Here is a 13,118-nt window from a genome sequence, read left to right as displayed (position 1 = left end):
CTTAGGGTTTTAACTGACATAATGCCACGAGTTTTGGTGTTTGTCTATTTCTGCAGGGGGTTATCAGGAAATACGGAGGAAAGGCCCACACATCAGGTTTACATAGAGATATTAACGTGTGCGGCAATTTTCTATTATCTAGAAGACTCCAGAAGCCACGGGAATGAACGGGAGGCCGAGTGGGGCCAGGGGCAGGGCGCCCTCCATCCCCCCTAGGGCACCCGCCCTGCTATAGGAGCCAATCAGGCTCCGCCTCGCGGATTATGCTCCACCGACCTAAAGGATTAAGGAAAACCGTGCGATTAAGGTTGGTTTGATCCGACGGCTCACGTTCATTTGGAAGGGCTATATAAGCAAGCCCCCTGGCCCCTGGAGAGGATATCTCTTCTACAGAATCAAAGCTAGGGTTTCAATTATTCATCCAAGTAGAGAGGATCCCTCTAGTTCATCTAGTTCTAGTTCTAGTAAGTTCTAGTTGTAATCTAGAAAATTGGGAGAGAGTAGAGGAGAGCGGAGGAGGAGCCGGATCTGTCAGATCTTCCTCAACATTGTACTTTTGCAGCAACTGGTTCATTCTTCATCGTTCTCCAAGTTCATCAATTCATAATTCCTGAGTTCTTTAATTTACATTCAAGTTATTTATTGGATTCCTGCTTGCATCAAGTGCTCTAACTTTTGCAACGCTAGAGTAGTAATTAATAGATTAGACGTGGTGTTTAATCTTGTAATTACCTGGAATTACACCTAATCATGCAGATTGTTGTGGTAGCCCTAGGGTAGTGACAGCCCTAACGGTCGACGTTTTCCACCTTGTTCGGATCGGTGTTTGTAGGACCGTAGTCAGAGCTTCCTAGCCCCCTTCTCATCTCTTTCTGTGGTTAGTGTTCTGATGTTCCAAAATAAATAATCTTTGAAGTAATTCTTGATTCTTAGATCAACTAGAGAACTCTCAGGAAACTTCCTCACTTTCCACTAAAAATAATTATATAGTTATCCTTGGGCGATCTTGAATCTTAATTAGTGCACTCACGTTACGTGTGGAAAATCGATACTCTGGAATACTCCCAGGTGAAAGCTACATTGGTATCCATGCGCTTGCGGATTTTTCTGTTTGCGTTTAAAATACCCAACAAACATAAACACCATGTTAACATCTGCCACTGTCCCTTTTCCCATGGGATCTGACTGCTGTCGATCTTCAGACTTAGAAGAATTTTCTTCCCTACTTAATTCCTCCTGCCTCTCTCGTTGCATCCTCCTTTTCTATGTCCTGGTTAATCCTTCTGGACACCACTAGGGAACTGTGTCTTCCGCACTGGTTGATAGTGCACCTCCCTTGATTCCACCTAATGAGTATTAGCATCCTTGCAGAAAATAAACTCATCGGGCACCCATGCATTTGCCATTTCTTCAAGCTCTTCTTGGTTCCTTGGAAAATAATCAACACGTTCACCAAGCTTGTCATGCACACTGAGCCTGCCCCCAGTTGACGGTCCTTAGGTATCAAATTTAATTATCCAATAAATAAAGAAAAGGATCCAAATGAAATAAACATCCAGACTTAGGGTTTTATCTGACAGAATTCCATGAGTTTTTGTGTTTGTCTATTTCTGCAGGGGGTTATCAGGAAATACGAAAGAAAGGCCCACACGTCGGGATTACATAGAGATATCACCGTACCGCGCAATTATCTTACATCTAGAAGACTCTAGATGCCACGGGAAGGAAGCAAAGGCCGAACGGGGCCAGGCACTGGGCGCCCGCCCAGTTGACCTGGGCGCCCACCCCCTGTTGGAGTCCAAACAGGACACTCTTTCGGGAAAGATCTCCACCGACCTAAAGGATCAAGGATAACCGTTCAATCAATGTCGGTTTGATCCAACGGCCCATATTCACTTGGAGGGACTATAAAACCAAACCCCCTGGGCCTTGGAGGAGAGAGCCTCTCAACCCTAATTCATTGTTCCTCAAGGGTGAAGAAGCCTCTGATCAAGATTGGAGCCACCACATCAATTAGATATCTAGATTAGCATAGCTACATAGGATTAGAACTAGAAGGAGTCAATCTTCGATTGGTTTCCGGATTTGTCAAGAGGATTCTTGGTAATTCTCTAATTGTTCTTCTAATTGTTCTTCTAATCATCTTTGTTCTTCAATATTATGAATATGACTTTGTTCTACTTCAATATATTGTTTATGACTTTGCTCTACTTGTTTATATTCAAGATTATATTGTTCTTAGTTTATCATAGTTATGTACTTGGCTTAGCTAGATTGGATCTATATACTTGTTTAGGATCGTATAGCGTTTATCCATCGGATCCATGGGTAAATGATAGATAATGTGTAGGCGTGGTGCTTATACCGTATTTATCTGCGATTGTACCCAATATGCCAGATCGTGGGGTAGTTCGTGATAGTGACAGCTTCATTGATTCTTATATAGTCCCCCTCTTGTGTATTGGGCTGGCAGAGCAATATTATTACACAGGAGTGATTGCTATGTTTCTCATTTACCTTGCTAATATCACTATGCATGGGCGTAGTCTTGTCTCGCAATGATTGCTAAGTATGCTTGCACTAACTATGATAATGCTAGACTATATAGTTGAGAATAAATTAGAAAATATTCTTGTAGTTCGTTCTAATTTAATGCTAATGACTTTCTAGAGTATCTAATTGAGGAGCTTATCATTTTTATTATGTGGCTAGTTATGCTGATCAGATTCATTATCTTTGTCACTATTCATTACTTCATATATCTTTTATGTGACACTTATCCCTATATGAAAGAGTTAGATAAATGTTGTCAATTATACATGCAATGATAGATACTCAATCTCATATTCTATTCTGTAATCAATATTGATGATTGCTAATCCCTTCCCAGTGGTAAAAATATAAATAACGATACCTGGAATACTTCCCGGTTAAAATGCTACATCGGTATTAATCTGTGCGCTTGCAGATTCCATTCATTATTTATTTAGAAGAGTAATTGCATATTTCAATACCGCGTCTCTCATATCATGCTGGGATGACAACTTGGCTAAGTGGTGTGAGGGATAGGTTTGGCATTTTTGGCACCGTTATCAGATTTAGAAAACTAAGTCTACTTTTGGTAATGATGTTAAGAATACCCAACAAGCATTTTTTGGCGCCGTTGCCGGGGAAGGTTGATTACTAATCAGGAATGAATAAAGGATTTCGAGTTATCATTCGCATCACTAATATGATTGAGCTTATCAATTCTCTCATACAGTTTTACCCCGATATTTTTCTATTTTTATCTTATGCAGGGGAATGTATGAATAGAAGACATCTTCCAGGAAATTTTGTTGACAATCCCGAAGCATTATTCAGAAAAAACAAGAGCCAAGCTCAAGAAGAGATCATCAACACTTCAGCAAGAAGCTTCATCCAATCAAGAAGATCACCGGAACTTGTCTTCAGAGTTCGAAGCCATGGCGAACAAATCAATCCGCGAGTTCTCAGCTCCTACTACAGACAACATCCGCACTGGACCTGCTGCAGAGATCGATGGCAACTTTGAGCTCAAGCCTGGACTTATCAACATGGTGCAATCCAACCAGTTGTGTGGGAAGGCACACGAAGATGCTAGTGCTCATCTCCAACACTTCTTCGAGATATGCAGCACATTTACCATATCAGGAGTCCCCAGTGATGCTATACTACTTCGCCTCTTCCCATTCTCACTGTTAGGAAGAGCGAAGCAGTGGTTCTACGCTACAAAGGAGAAGAATACTACGTGGGCACTCTACTCAACAAACTTCCTGGCTAAGTTCTTTCCCATGGGCAAGACCAATGCTCTCCGTGGGAAGATTACAAGTTTTCAGCAACAAAATGATGAATCTGTTCTAGAAGCATGGGAGCGCTTTCAAGACTACATCCTAGAATGTCCCCATCATGGAATGGAGAGTTGGCTACTGATGCAAACGTTTTATCATGGGCTCGGCAATAGTGCCCGAGAGACCATGGATGCTGCAGCTGGAGGAGCATTCCTATCACTTACCATATCACAAGCCACAGCTCTTGTGGAGAAGATGGCGTCCAATCAAGGCTGGAATAAAGAGAGGACCCAGACACGCAAGAGAGGTGGAGGTATGCATCAGCTCAAGGAGGTAGACATGCTGTCTGCAAAGCTAGACCTTCTCATGAAGAAGCTCGATGATAGAGCTGGAGATAAGAAAGAAGTTATGCACATCTACGACTCTCACATGACATGTGAGGAGTGTGGAGACACTGGACACTCAGGCAATCACTGCCCTGAGATGCTTGAGGATGTGAACTACATCAACAACAACTACTACTACTACAACCGTCCTCAACAAAATCAAGGTTGGAATCAACAGAGGCCTAACTACTCAGGTAATTATCAAGGTAACAATTCTTACAACAATAATAATAATTTTCCACCTCTGAGAGAGTTAGTGTCTAATCAAGGAAAGTTAATGGATAACCTATCTAAGAAATTGGCATCTAATGATAAAATGCTAGAAAATATAAATAATAGAATGGATAATTTCTCTACTGCCATCAAGAATCAAATTAGCTTTAATAAAATGATTGAATCTCAGTTAAATCAAATAGCTGCTGCTGTTCCTGCTACTAACCCCGGTATACCATCACAACCGGAAGGATTAGAATCTGCAAATCTTGTAGACATGTTTGATGCAGGTAATTGGAGTAACCCCGTCACTGAATTCACTACTGACCTTCTGCCGGTCAAGAGAGGCGACCCAGGACGCCCCGTCATCCCGATCTCCATCGGCATGGTGGACGTCCCAGAAGCACTCTGCGACTTTGGCTCTAGTGTCAACATTATGCCCAGGGTACTCTATGAAAAATTCTTTACATATCCTTTATTAGAAACAACCATGTGTTTGCAGTTTGCAGATCAGGCGATAAGTTTTCCAAAAGGAATATTGAAGAACCTTTGTGTCCGAGTTGGTACCTTATATGCCCAGCAGACTTCGTGGTGATAGAGACCGGTAATGATGAGAGGGCACCCATCATCTTAGGGAGGCCATTCTTAAACACCTCGGGAGCTGTCATCTATGCTAGTGCTGCCAAGATCATTTTCTACATCAAAGGGAGGAAGGAGACATTTTTCTTCAAGAACAAGACTACACAAATCCCAGATCAATCCAGACATGAATCAAGGAAGAGGACCAACAGGAGGAACAGGAACAAGCAAGTGTGGACCGAGTCAGCTAAGATGGTCACTGCAGTTCATGGAGGCCAAGATCAACAACTTAAGTCACCATTTCTGACCAAGAAGGACGACCCAGGAATGCCAAGCATCTATTGCTCCATAAATGTATACAACTTCTACAAGACGACTTGCGACACCGGATCGGGCGTCAACATAATGGCCGCAGTCACCTATCGGCTCTTGTTCGGAACCATGCCCCTAAAACCAACGTACATTCAGCTCCAGATGGCAGATCAGATATTTCGAGAGGTTAAAGGAACAGTAACTGATGTCCCTGTCAAAATAGATGATCATTTTGTCTACACAGACTTTTAGGTTATTGACATGGGAGAAGACGAATACGATCCACCCATCATCCTTGGAAGACCGTTCCTCAGCACCGTTAAAGCAATTATCTACATTGGAACCGGAGAAGTCCATATGCACTTCCCCTCAGATAAGGTACGCCGTTATTTTACTGACCCTAACTACATCGTTGAAGACTCTAAGCAGGTCAGAAAACGACGCAACCGCAACCAGAGGAGGCAGATCATCAAGGATGGATGGGCAGACTACGAAGGAAAAGTTGTAAGGTCAGAAGACATACAGTTTAAACAGAATTATCCAGAGGAGACCATAGCACCGAGTCAGGTATGGAAAGAGAAGATAACCATACATGAAGAGGAGGCGCCGCCGGAAGTACCGACTCCGCCACCCAACGAATTCCAGGACAATTGAGAAAACGGAGAGTCCCGTTCGGAGGACTTAAAAACTCCGAACACCTTGCCAAGAGGTAAACTTGGTAGTTATCCTTTCCCTTTCAATTATTTAAAATAGTTTGCTTAGTTAATCATATTCATACTATCCTAAAAAGAAAATAAAAATATGAAACAGTAAGCTCCATGTGAGTATACGAGTGGCATAAAACCCATAAGGACAATCACTGTGGTGGCATAAAAAATTTTTTTTCTACTCTATAAAACGAAAATATAAAAATAGGGAGTAATAATTATTAAGGAGTCTCAACATGATAAAGGCTGGATATTTATGCTAACACTTAATCAGTTCCACAAGCTTTGTTGTCTATTTGAGCTCCACAAAATTTAAGAATCAAGAAGACTAGCAGACAGAGGACATTCTAATCGCTGTCAGAATGCTGCTGACTTTCAAATACACCTCTGCCACCTGCTAGCTACATCAAGAGAAATTACATCAAAATTCAGCTTGGGGGAGAGCACCCCCATTTATCCCGCTAAGTATTTCTATCTATCTTTATACTTATATTATATTAAAATATAAATATACATAATTATGGAAAACCAAATAAAGATTTTATACTTATATATATATATATCTTTTACTTAGTATGCTAAATAAATAAATAAAGTGGCTATGCTAATCTGAATCTTAATAATAAAACTCTAGCATGGATATGATGAATAGTTGCTCTGCCCAATTTTAAAAATTTTGAAGTTCTCTCTCAAGTTTAGACATAACTGTTATAATTTAAAGCTTGCTATAAACCTAAACTTGTGGAAAGAAAACTTGATCTGAAGTCTAAGTTGTTAACGGATATGATATGGGAAGGTTGAGCTGTTGTTTATCTGTTCCTAGAGATGCTAGAATTCTGGAGCTTTTATCTTTGAAAAGCTCTACAATATTGCATGATGAGTTCCTGTATGATGAGAGTTTAAATTCCTACCACAGCCATATATACATGCTTGCTAGACTTTGAGCTAAACATTTACTTTTTACTACTTATGAGCATTGAGTGTGGTCAAGCTGTGTCGACGAAAGCTGGTCGGCAGTCTACCTTGGGGTATACCCACGGTAGTAGTTTATCGGTAGACGGTGCGCAAACTACGAACTCGATGGTGACGCAAGACACGGACAAGCTTTTTATCGAGGTTCGGCCGCCGAGTTGGCGTAATACCTACGTCCTGCGTCTGATTGTATTGGTTTGAGTTGAGAGAATAATGTGTCCTAGGGGGTCCCTTGCTCCTCCTTATATAGTCCGGAGGGCAGGGTTATAGATCTGGAAACTAATCCTAGTCGGTTACAATTGCCATGGATAGTTCGATATCAATTCCTATTCTAACCGACTAGAATCCTGCTTGATCTCCACGTCTTGTTTCCTTGCGCGAAACTCCAGGCAGTCAGATCAAGCCTCGAGCTGTCCTCGTGATGGGCCAAGCCTCATGGCCCAAGTCTAGCCGTAAGGGTATAGGGGTTTATACCCCCACAGCTAGTCTCCGAGCACCATGTATTGTGAAGTAACACGCCGTCTTGAGCTTCTTCGACCAATGAAACTTAATATCTTTGATCATTATGAAAATTGCCCAAATAATTGCGACAACAGTTTGAGCAAATCTAAAAGCATCCAATTAACTTCGTCATCGAAGAAGCCAATTGTTCGAAGAATGCATGGTGCTCTTGAGAAAAAATATTCCTTTTTTGGTGAAGTGTGCCCACTTTACTTTCCGAAAAGTATAGTCCATCAAAAAGACAAACAAGTTCACCGCAAGGTGAAGTGTGCCCACTTAGTCCCCGAGCCTGGTAGCAGGTGACGTAGTTACGTGGTGCCAGGGTCCAAAGAAGAATCTCCAAAGCTGCTTTGAATGTGAGATGCATCGCTAGATGCATCGTACCGATGTACTCCCCGAGCTTGCTGGAAGGCGAAGAATGAGCCTTGTAGCAAGGTCTAAAAAATCGAAATTATCCAGTCCCCGAGCATCTCATGCTCATTTACCATAGAGTTTGCAGTTCGTCGAGCTGGTCAACCAGTCCCCGGGTGCACAACGGTCGGCAAATAGTTCAGCTTGCTGATTTCCAAACCAATAAACTAAGCGACCAGTCCCCGAGCATTAAGCGCTCGGTGGTCGGAGCAGTCTAAACAAATCTGACGACGAGTCCCCGAGCACCAAATGCTCGTTGGTCAGTGCGCTCCTTGAAGTTCTGAGTTGCTTCACTGGACGACCAGTCCCCGAGCATCGAGTGCTCGGTGGTCGGGGCAGTCGTTGAATTTCCGGGTTAGTAGACTGGGCGACCAGTCCCCGAGAATCAAGTGCTCGGTGGTCGGTGCAGTCGCTGAATTTCCGAGTTAATGGACTGGGCGACCAGTCCCCGAGCATCAAGTGCTCGGTGGTCGGTGCAGTCCCCGGATTGTTGACTCTCTGCCATTTTTGTCTGCTTGTTTTGAAAAAATTTCTCTAGAAAAAAGTTGACATGACGAGACCTCCTGACGGGATGTCAGATGGATGCATGAAAAGTTGCGCCTGGCAACTGTACAGCCGCCCTTTGCGCGGTTTGAGAAAAGAAAACCATCAATTTGTACGAAAACTCCGCCGCATTAATTGTCGATAATCATTGGAAACCGAAACGTCGCATCCACCGTATGGCCCGCCCACTTTCCGAGAATGCGGGAAGTGGGAAGGGTTGAGTTGTGGGTTATAAGAGCTCGACAGTTCCCCCTGTACTGCTTACCCTGCCATTGCCTTCAAGCCCTCCACTCTTGCCTCCTTCCATCACCTACACCTTTCAAACTCGAATCCACTTCTGCACCTCCAATGGAGAAGAGCGACTCGAAGAAGAGGGCCGAGCTGATGGCCAAGGAGTGGAAGAAATCCCGCAGCACCGCAAAGTCCCTCGGTGACCTCGTCGATATGGGGCTACTGCACAGCCCGGAGCTCGGCGGCTGGATGTCACCGGAGGGGGAGAGCTACCCCGACCCCCGTGCCGGAGAGATCGTCGTGTTTGAGGATTTCCTTAAGAGGGGTTTTGGGGTGCCTGTTCACCCTTTTCTTCAGGGTCTTATTTTGTATTATGAGATCGGGATTTGCAATCTGCACCCGAACTCAATCCTTCTTATTTCTACTTTTATCCAATTGTGCGAGGCCTATGTAGGCATAGAACCGCACTTCGATCTCTTTCGCTATCTTTTTTGTTTGAGAAAGAAGGGAGCAGTTGGAGGCTCTAAGGTTGCAGGTGGAGTATACCTCAACCTTCTCGACGGAATGAAGAACCGCTATCTGCACTGCCCCTAGAACACTTCCCTGACTGAGTGGTACAGGAAGTGGTTCTACAATAGGGAAGAACCGGGCAGCTCCACATTCTGCGACGTGGGGTACATCCCCGAGAAGAGGGTGAGCTGGACCGATCGCCCGGAGTTCGACGGTTAGGTGGTAGACCTAATGAAGCTGATCGACTGGTCGCGCTTGGACGGGCTAGGCGTGGTCGGCAACTTTGTGTGCCGTCGGGTGATGCCCTGCCAGAAGAGGGTCCACTCGGCGTACGAGTATGCCGGAAGCGTGGACCCGACCAGGATGCGACCCGAGATCTTGGAGGAGGCGGAGGTACAACAGCTGTTGAACGAGCTGTTCAACTTCGCGGACGGAGGCTTCATCCGTGGTAGTGATCGGGTGCAAGCCTTCAAGTTGGGGCGACCAGCACCTAATGTATGTTACTGATTATTTCGCTTTAGCATCCGTATATTGTCTGCAGCTGACTTATCTTTGTTACTTTTGCAGATCGGAGATGTTGACCGGTGCACAGTGTACGTATCACTGGCACCTGGAATGGAGAATCCTGCGGGAGAAGATCCGCCGGAGGAAGACGCTGCTCGGTGTACTCATTACACCAGCAGTGAGGAGGACTAGGCCCGCCCCGCCCCGACCACCGAGGATAGAGTGGCGGGGAAAAGGCCGATGGCGGCGGATCCGTCGCCGGCGCCGACGCTGCCGGCAGAGAGCAGCCGAGCGCCAAAGCGCCGTCGGTTCGTTCGGATTACCGACGACGATGACGAGGAGGAGGCCCCACCGTCGTTGGTCCGAAGGCCTCATAGCCGTCCGGACAGCGTGCCGACCACTGCTGATCGGGTGGCCAGCGACCCTCCTGCGCCTCGCGTCGCGGAGACGGGGGCACAGGTGCCGACTGGCCGGGCAAGGAGGAGGTTCACCGCGACCCACCGTCGATCGGACCTGTAAGTGTTCAACTTACGTATTTTTTTTAGTTGTTGTTGAAATATCGCTTTGTTATGTAGCGCGGCATCGGACGTCAACCCCGACCAGGCCGTAGAGCAGGGGGCGGCCGCTCCTGTTGCCGCCGTTGAGGACGCTGCGCCACAGGTCACAGAGCAACCTGCAGCGGCGGCGGGCGCCGAGGATCAATCTGCCCCGGCGAGTGCCGCCGCGGGCACTCAGCCGAGGGGTGAGGAGGCAGCAAGGACCCCTCCCCCGAGTACAGTTGCAGAGGGGGAGAGCAGAGTCCCGACTCCTCCAGCCGAAGAAGGGAGGGTGCCGTCACCGCCCCGAGCAGGGGCTTCTTCGCCCGTGGCCTCCCCTGGCCTAGACCAGGGACCAGTGATGCCCTCGACCGCAGCCGGAGGCAGTGCGGCAAACGAGGAGCCCCAGGAGGCCTCTGACGATGACGTGGAGGAGGTCCAGGGTCGTCCCCGTGATGGCCGCCAGCACGTCTACGTGTGGCACCAACGCGGGGACCACTTTATTGGACACGAGGAGCTCGCGGAGACGGAGGAGGCCGCGAGGGTGGAGCGTGCGGCTAAGTGCCTCATGGACGAGGTTAAGGTAGGTGGTCCTGTGTGCTCCTGGTATAACTTTGTGCAATTTTCCTGTGTTCGTCATTTGTCCTTTCTTGCAGGGCGCGATGAAAACGGCGAAGTACCGGAAACGGTGCTTCGACCAGATCGAAGGAATTGTGGCCGAGAACAAGGCCCTGGCCGCGGAGGTGGACCGGCTTCGGTCAGAAGTTGGAGAAAAAGTATCCGAGATGAGCGCTTAGGAAGAGCACCGTCTCGAGCTTACCCGACGCTTGGCCGATCAGTTTCGGCAGCGAGAAGGTTACTAGAGCTTAGGTAAAAAAGAGAAACTTTTATTATTGACAGCTATAAGATATTTACAAGCAAAAGTTACTAGAGCTTATGGGTAAAATCGGCGCAGTTTGTCTATGTGCCAAGAGTTAGGCACGCGTGTTCCGTCTGGGTATGCCAATCTGTAGGACGTGGGTCGTGTGACATCGGCGACCACGAAGGGTCCTTCCCAGGGAGTGGATAGCTTGTGCATTCCATCTTGGCTTGTTTTCCACCTAAGTACCAGATCGCCGACCACGAAGGAACGGTCCTTGACGTTCCTGTTGTGGTACCGCCTGACTGCCACGAGATACTTTGCTGTTCGGAGACAAGAATTCAAACGCTTTTCTTCCATGCAGTTGATTTCGAGCTCTCTAGCGTTGTCGGCTGTTGACTGGTCGAAGTTTTCAACCCTAGGGGAACCGAAGGTTATGTCAGACGGCAGGACTGCCTCGGTGCCGTAAACCATGAAGTAGGGTGACACTCCTGTGTTCCGACTAGTCTGAGTTCGGAGGCCCCAGACCACGGCCGGTAACTCTTTCATCCATCGACCGGGTGCTCTCTCGTTCTCGGTGTACAGCCTTTTCTTTAGGGCGTCAATGATCATTCCGTTCGCGCGCTCAACTTGACCATTGGCCCGTGGGTGAGCTACTGACACATATTTTATGACAATGCCCCTGTCATCGCAGAAGTCCCAAAATGTGGTGCCAGTAAACTGAGTACCCAGGTCGGTGATTATACTGTTTGGGATCCCGAATCTGTGTATGATTTGATTAAGGAACTCCACAGCCTTCTCGGAGGTTGCTTTGACCAGTGGCATGTATTCAATCCACTTGGAGAACTTGTCGATTAACACGAAAACGAACTTGAAGTTGCCAGGGGCCGGTTTAAATGGCCCGATCATGTCGAGCCCCCAGCAGGCGAAGGGCCAGGATGACGGGATGGTTTGAATCTCATGAGCAGGTACGTGGGTCCTTTTGGCGAAGAACTGACATCCCTCGCAGTGTCGGACCAGTTTTTCTGCGTCGTTAACCGCGGTTGGCCAATAAAAACCGGCTCGGAAGGCTTTCCCGACCAGCGTTCTGGATGCAGCGTGATTGCCGTAGGATCCGGCATGTATGTCCTCTAGGAGCTTGATGCCATCATCTTGGGATATGCATTTGAGCAGTACTTCAGAACTTGCATTTTTCCGCATAAGTTTGCCGTCCACCAGTATGTAATTCTTTGATCATCGAATGAGGCGCTCATTCTCTATTTTGTCCTGAAAGCCGGACCCGTCCGATATATATCTTATGAACGGGGTGCGCCAATCATGGCCACTGGTTGTCGGGGTGGCATCGTCTATGAGCATTGCCTCAGTGAGTTGCTTTTCGACCAGGCCTGTGCCCACACTTGGCTCCTGGATGTCCTGGACGAAAATACCCCGCGGGATCTGGGCCCGAGATGACCCTAACTTTGACAACGCATCTGCTGCCTGGTTCTTATCCCGGACCACGTGGATGTACTCTATGCCGTAGAAGTTGGTTTCCCATTTGCGAATTTCTTTGCAATAGAGATCCATCTTCTCGTGGGTTGCGTCCCACTCCTTGTTGAGCTGATTGATAACTAAAGCAGAGTCGCCATAGACATAGAGGCGTTTGACTCCCAGCTCAACGGCTAGCCTTATGCCGTGCAGGCACGCTTCATATTCGGCGACATTGTTTGATGCCGGAAAGAGGATCCTAAGGACGTAACGCAGTTTGTCCTTGTTAGGCGACACGAACAGTATCCCAGCGCTGGCGCCGTTGATGTTCAAGGATCCGTCAAAGAACATTGACCAGTCGTCGGAGACGTCGGGAACGGGAGGCTTGTTGAGATCCGTCCATTCAGCAGTGAAATCGACCAGGGCCTGAGACTTGACTGTGGTGCGGCTCTGGAATTCCAGGGAAAATGGGCATAATTCCATCGCCCATTTTACGATTCTGCCGTTGGCGTCTTTATTGTGCAGAATGTCCCCAAGAGGGAAACTGGTGATTACCAAGACTCGATGGCCATCGAAGT

This window comes from Sorghum bicolor, chromosome 6 (assembly GCF_000003195.3).
Source record: "Sorghum bicolor cultivar BTx623 chromosome 6, Sorghum_bicolor_NCBIv3, whole genome shotgun sequence".
Classification (NCBI taxonomy): Eukaryota; Viridiplantae; Streptophyta; class Magnoliopsida; order Poales; family Poaceae; genus Sorghum; species Sorghum bicolor.
The sequence above is the reverse complement of the archived record's forward strand: the minus strand, read 5'-3'. Positions refer to the sequence as shown.